General features: G+C 53.1%; 1 protein-coding gene across 3 annotated transcripts in view; it reads right to left on the bottom strand.

The window, feature by feature from the left end:
• Positions 1-6,484, bottom strand: part of LOC121658524 — a 27,595-nt gene that overhangs the window by 13,228 nt on the left and 7,883 nt on the right. The window lies entirely within an intron of this gene.

Raw genomic sequence — 6,484 nt, 5'->3', positions numbered from 1 at the left:
AGAAATGAAAAAGAATTTGGAAAAAAAGCAGAAAGAAATCAGAAAGAAATCAAAATGAAATTAAAATTAAATGAAAAAGAAACCAGAAAAAAACCAGAAAGAGATCAGAAAGGAACTGGAAAGAAATCCAAAAGAGAACGGGAAGAACACAGGAGGAAAGGCTCCTTCTGGCCGGCGATGGGGCTGGAAAAGGCCAATTCCAGCGGGCAGGAAGCTCCCGCGGGACAGCTTTGGAGGCAAACACGGGCCTGACTTTGATCTGCCACCCTTTCCCATCTTTTTCCCAGCTCTATCCAACATTCCCGAGCTTCCCCGCAGGTGCCAGCAGGGCCGGGAGCACCTAAGGGCACTCAAACCCCACATGCAGAGGGACGATGCTCTGAGGAAGCAGCGAAATTCCATGGAATGCTCAAAGCAGGAATGCTCATCCCTCCGTCCTCCCAAATTCCCCCAAAAGTCCCTTAATCCGCCTGAGCGGCAGCGCTGCGGGATCTTTTTGGGATTAAGGAGAATCTGTTTATAGCCAGCACCGGGGTGGGGAATGGGAACTATTCTGGGAATGGGACTGGGAATAAACAGGGGGCACCTGGAATGAAACAACTGGAATGAAACAGGGATCACCTGGGATAAACAGGGATCACCTGGGATAAAACAATTGGAATGAAACAGGGATCACCTGGAATAAACAGGGATCACCTGGGATAAAACGGGGATCACCTGGGATAAAACAATTGGAATAAAACAGGGATCACCTGGAATAAACAGGGATTACATGGAATGAAACAGGGATCACCTGGAATAAAACAATTGGAATAAAACAGGGATCACCTGGAATAAAACAGGGATCACCTGGAATAAAACAATTGGAATAAAGCAGGGATCACCTGGAATAAAACAGGGATCACCTGGAATGAAACAGGGATCACCTGGAATCAAACAGGGATCACCTGGAATCAATTGCCAGCCGCCAGCTGCTGGCCCTGGGCAGTGCCACCGCTCCCTGCGGGGCGTGTCCCCCCCCGCCACCCGGCGCCAGGAAATGTCACAAGCGTCCCCTTGTCCCGAAACCCAGGGACACTTTTCCACCGAGAGCAGCGAGGAGCCGGATCCCTGCCAGGATTCCCCATTCCCTGCGGGAAATCCGGGACACGGCGGGGGGCACCGGGGCTGGCAGCGGGCGACAAAGGGACAGGGATTCGTCCTCATGTGGGGATTCCTCAAATCCCCTGCAGGAGCGGCAGGAAAAGCGCTGGGGGTGCCGGTGTGCCAGCCAGGGGGTGGCACAGGACGGGCACAGCCCTGTCCCCCACCCTGCGGCCACCACTGGCCCCGTGCCCGGTGCCACCGGCCCCGCCTTCCCACAGGGATGCATCCGTGCCCATGGCTCGGCAGCCAAATCCCATCAAACCCAAGGGGGTTTGGTGCCAAGGTCGGTGCCCTGCGAAGTTCCTGGCGACTCCTGAGATCCAACGCCTGCTGGATTTTTCCCTCGGAATAATCCTGCTGGGATTTCCCTGATTCTCCCAGTGACTCGTCTGCCTCCCCTGCCCTGATTTCCAGAACCTTCCTCAGCCTCTCTCTCGCTCTGCACGGTTCCTGTTTTCCAGCAGAACATTCCCGAGTTTTCCTGCTTCTCCAGATTTGGGAATGCTCCTTCTCTCTCATTATTTATCTGCAAAAAACTCCCCAAAATCCCCCTTTTCCAGCAGACTATTCCAGAGTGTTCCTGCTTCTCCAGACCTAGGAATGCTCCCTGCCTCTCATTATTACACTCCCAAAAAATCCCCATTTTCCAGCAGAACATTCCAGCTATTTTCCTGCTTGCCCAGACCTGGGAATCCTCCCTTCCTCCCATTACTACATCCCCAAAATCCCCAATTTCCAGCAGAATATTCAGGAGTTTTCCTGCTTCCCCAGACACGGAAATATTCCCTCCCTCCCATTATTACCCCCCAGAAACCTCCCAAAAACCCCATTTTCCAGCAGAACATTCCAGCCATTTTCCTGCTTCCCCAGACCTGGAAATGCTCCCCGCCTCCCATTATTGCCTCCCCAAAATCCCCATTTTCCAGCAGAATATTCCAGAGTTTTCCTGCTTCTCTAGAGCTGGGAACACCTCCAGCCTCCCATTATTACTTCCCAAAAATCCCCATTTGCCAGCAGAACATTCCTGAATTTTCCTGCTTCCCCAGACCTGGGAACGCTCCCTGACTCCCAAAAACCTGTCCATGGCACAGCACCCTTGGGATAAACTGGGATATCCATCCTGTGGCCAGGTCTGGGAATTCCTGGGAGCTGGGCCACTGGGTGTGGGGGGGCAGCCCCTCTGCCCCACTGCTTTTGTGGGATTAGGGCAGAATTCCCAGCAGGGAATCATGGAATGGTTTGGGTTGGGACATTAAATCCCATTCAGTTCCATTCTGGACACCTCCCACTATCCCAGGCTGCTCCAACCTGGCCTTGGACACTTCCAGGGATGGGAGAGCCTGAAAAAGTCCTGGAAATCCTTTTCCTGTTAGGTTTGCATTCCTGGTTGGAATGAGAGCCGAGTATCCCAGTGTGGATCTTATCCCTGCAAGGAGCAAAGTGCCCAAAATGCTTCCAAATGAGCCAAATCCCTCCCAGGGAAACTCATCCAGCGCCTCCCAGCTCCACATCTCCAGGTGATTCAGGATCCTCCTGCCTCAGGCACCTCCTGCTCCAGCAAAAACTACCAGGAATTGAGTTCTTTCCAAGGCAGGAGTGGGATGAGGAGCAGGAATGCAGCTCCAAGCCCCATTTCCCTGGAGCTGAACCCCTCGCAAAGCTTGAACACGAAGCAAAACGTGGCCAAATTCCTGGGAGAAGCTCCTGGAGCCAAGAAATCCAAGAATCCAAGGAGAAACAGATGTTCCCAGGCAGAACAGGGAATCAGCTTGAAACAGTCCATGGGGAAACAACGGGAAAATATCCTCAATTTTCCCTGTTCCGGGGAAATCTTTCTCAGGGATGGGCCTGGAATGTTAAATCAGGGTCTGGCTGGGGAAGGGCCACTTCTCCTGGAATTTTTGGTGGGAACAGTTGGAGCTTACATACCTGATGGATCAATCCTTCCACAAGAAAGACACAAATCCCAATCCCAGGGTTAAAAGTTAAGGACCACGGGGATTTATTTCTCCAAAAGACCGGGGCTGAGCTGGCTGCAATGAATCCCTGTGCATCCCAGGCCCTGTCTCTTCCCCATATCCCGCTTCCAACGGTGCATTCCCAACCTCATCCCTTCCCTGGCAAAACCAGGTCACCATCTGCTCTGCCCCTGGCTCAGCGACAGCTCCTGCCTCTGCAGGAGATCCAAGAGCTTTTCCCAAATTCCCACTCCAAACCCTGCTGACCAACAAGGACACGAGGGCAGGGAGGATGGCAGGTTGTGGAATAACCAGGAATATTCACATCCCTCGGGAGATTCCCCATTTCTGACTCCTGGAGGAGTTCTCCCTGCTCCACTTCCCAGCTTTTATTTTCCATCTTCAAGCCCACAGCCAAAGGAACACGGAGCAGGCACAGAGGAGACCCCCCCCCACCCCCAGCCCTTCCAAGCTCTGCAATTCCAGCCTCTGGAGCAGAATCCAGGAGGTTTTAACAGCAGGAAAAGGCTGGAAAAACGAGAGCCAGGGAAAAGCTGCCTCCCCTCTCAGGGAGCCTCCCGGGCCTAGCTCCGGCCCTGCCGTGCCCAGGCAGCTCCAGGCTGGCTCCTTTCCATCTCCTGCTGCTTCCTGACAGCCATTCCCAGGAAAAAAGCTGTTCCTGGATGCTTTGCCAGCTGTACCAGGCAGGTCTGGCCCTCCCTGAGTGGCTCCTTCCCTGTTCCCATCGGTGGCACTGCCCTGACAGCCGAGAGCGTCACGGTCCCGCTCCCAGCAGGGACTTGGATCCATATCCCAGCGGATCCCATCCACATCCTCCCATTCCCTCCTGCATACCTGGAGCTGGCTCTGGGATAAGGTTTTAAAGTGCTGAGTTTGATCCCAAAGCTCCTCCCGGGAGTGGGGGGAAAGGTAACAAACAAAAATCCCAAATAGCAGCGACGCACAGGGGTTGTTGTGGGGTGGAGGGAGCACAGGGAGCCTCTTCCTGCCTGGATGGAGAGGGAACTGGGATTAGCACTGCGTGTCCTTCAGCTGGAACTCATTATTCCAGCTGGAGCCCCTTTATTCCAGCTGGAACCCCTTTATTCCAGCTGGAATCCTTGCTGGAGCAGGATAATAACCTCTTTATTCCAGCTGGAACCCCTTTATTCCAGCTGGAATTCTTGCTGGAACCTCTTATTCCAGATGGAACCCTTCACTGCAGCTGGAACCCATTATTCCAGCCAGAATCCTTGCTGGAGCCCCTTATTCCAGCTAGAACCCCTTTATTCCAGCTAGAACCCCTTTATTCCAGCTGGAATTCTTTTATTTCCTGCCGGGACAATTTTGTTCTACCTGTAACCTCATTATTCCAGCTGGAACCCCTCTATTCCAGCTAGAACCCCTTTATTCCAGCTGGAACCCCTTTATTCCAGCTGGAACCCCTTTATTCCAGCTGGAATTCTTGCTGGAACCCATTATTCCAGCTAGAACCCCTTTATTCCAGATGGAACCCTTCATTGCAGCTAGAACCCCTTTATTCCAGCTGGAATTCTTTTATTTCCTGCCTGGACAATTTTGTTCTACCTGTAACCCCATTATTCCAGCTGGAACCCCTCTATTCCAGCTAGAACCCCTTTATTCCAGCTGAAATCTTTTATTCCAGCTGGAAGCCCTTTATTCCAGCTGGAATCCTTTTGCTGGAGCCCCTTATTCCAGCTGGAACCCCTTTATTCCCTCTGGAGCCATTTTACTACACCTGGAACCCCTTTATTCCAGCTGGAATTCTTGCTGGAACCCATTATTCCAGCTAGAACCCCTTTATTCCAGCTGGAACCCTTCATTCCAGCTGGAACCCCTTTATTCCAGCTGGAACCCCTCTATTCCAGCTGGAACCCTTCACTCCAGCTGGAACCCTTCACTCCAGCTGGAACCCCTTTATTCCAGCTGGAATCCCTCTATTCCAGCTGGAATTTCCTTTTTTCCACCTGTAACCCCACTATTCCAGCTGGAACCCCTCTATTCCAGCTAGAACCCCTCTATTCCACCTGGAACCCCTTTATTCCACCTGTAACCCCATTATTCCAGCCGGAACCCCTCTATTCCAGCTAGAACCCCTCTATTCCAGCTGGAATTTCCTTTTTTCCACCTGTAACCCCTCTATTCCAGCTGGAATCCTTTATTCCAGCCGCAGCCCCTCTATCCCAGGTGCCCCGAAGGCAGCAGCTGTCCCCACTCCCCTCACGGGTGACACTTCGCATCCATCCCCGGATCCCGGCACATCCCGCCGGTTGCCATGGCAACGCTTCGGGAAGAAGGGAGGTTCATTATCAGTTTCTCCATGGAATCAAAAAAAAAAAAAAACCTTGGATGAAATTTTGTTTTCTCCCCGCTGTCACGGATTTGTTCCTGATCCTTCTGTGTTTGTGGATTATCCAGGGCGACTTCCAAAATTACGGGAACCCCTTGGATCGACTCATCCCAGCTTAGGGAATAAGCACAGAGAGCAGCATCCTGGAGAAAAGCTCCTCTGCACAATTCCCAAGGCTCAGGGAACGTGGGAAGTGTTGTTAATTAAACAGCAATCAGCTGTTTCCAAGGGAAAAAAACTTCCCTGCGGAGCAGGGATGCCCTGGGATCCATCCTGGGAGGAGCAGGATTCCAGGGAGGCTGCAGAGCTCCAGGACATCCAGGATGAATCCCAGAAATGCAGAGCAGCAGGTTTGTGAGTCAGGCGGAGGAAGGTGAGAAAACCGGGAATGAAACGCCAAACAAATCGCAGATTCCCGGTTTTTTTCCCCCAGCTCTTTGTGGCGCTGCCAAGGCTCCTTCCCACGCGGGCCAATCCCCCTCTTTCCCCTCGCATCCAGGGCTTTTCAGGATCTGCTCCCACCCCGCTCTGTTCCCTGCAGGATGTGACTCCAGGAACGCTCCACAGCTTTTTAAAAGTCACTCAGGAAGCGGGAGCCAGGAAAATGGGAGAGCTGGAGCATCACTGAGAGCTGATCCCTCTCTCCCAGGGCAGGAGATTCCTAGGAACACCTGGAAATCTCATCCTACTACAGCCCTTCCTGGAAAAGCTGGGAAAGCATCATCAAATCCTCAGGTTTCATCCCTGAGGCGGAGTTTGCAGAGCACATGGAAAAGGGGCCGGGATGGGGTTTGGGAAGGGTCGGTGTTGCCAGGTCCGGGCAAGTGCGGGGTGTGTGTGGTGGGGTTGGAGAGGGATCCCAGGAATTCCAGGTGGGACTGGCACTGTGCCGGCGGCAAGGGGACAGGAAGCAGAGAGAGGAAGCAGGGAGGGGATGGGGAATGGAGAGGGGAAACAGGGAGGGGACCTGGAGCAGGGAAGGGACAAGGAATAGGGCTGGGAAGCAGGG

Source organism: Corvus kubaryi, unplaced genomic scaffold (assembly GCF_017639235.1).
Source record: "Corvus kubaryi isolate FWS band 111438036 unplaced genomic scaffold, C.kubaryi_AGA036_p1.0 split3-37304, whole genome shotgun sequence".
Taxonomy (NCBI): Eukaryota; Metazoa; Chordata; class Aves; order Passeriformes; family Corvidae; genus Corvus; species Corvus kubaryi.
This window is presented reverse-complemented; position numbering and strand designations above follow the sequence as displayed.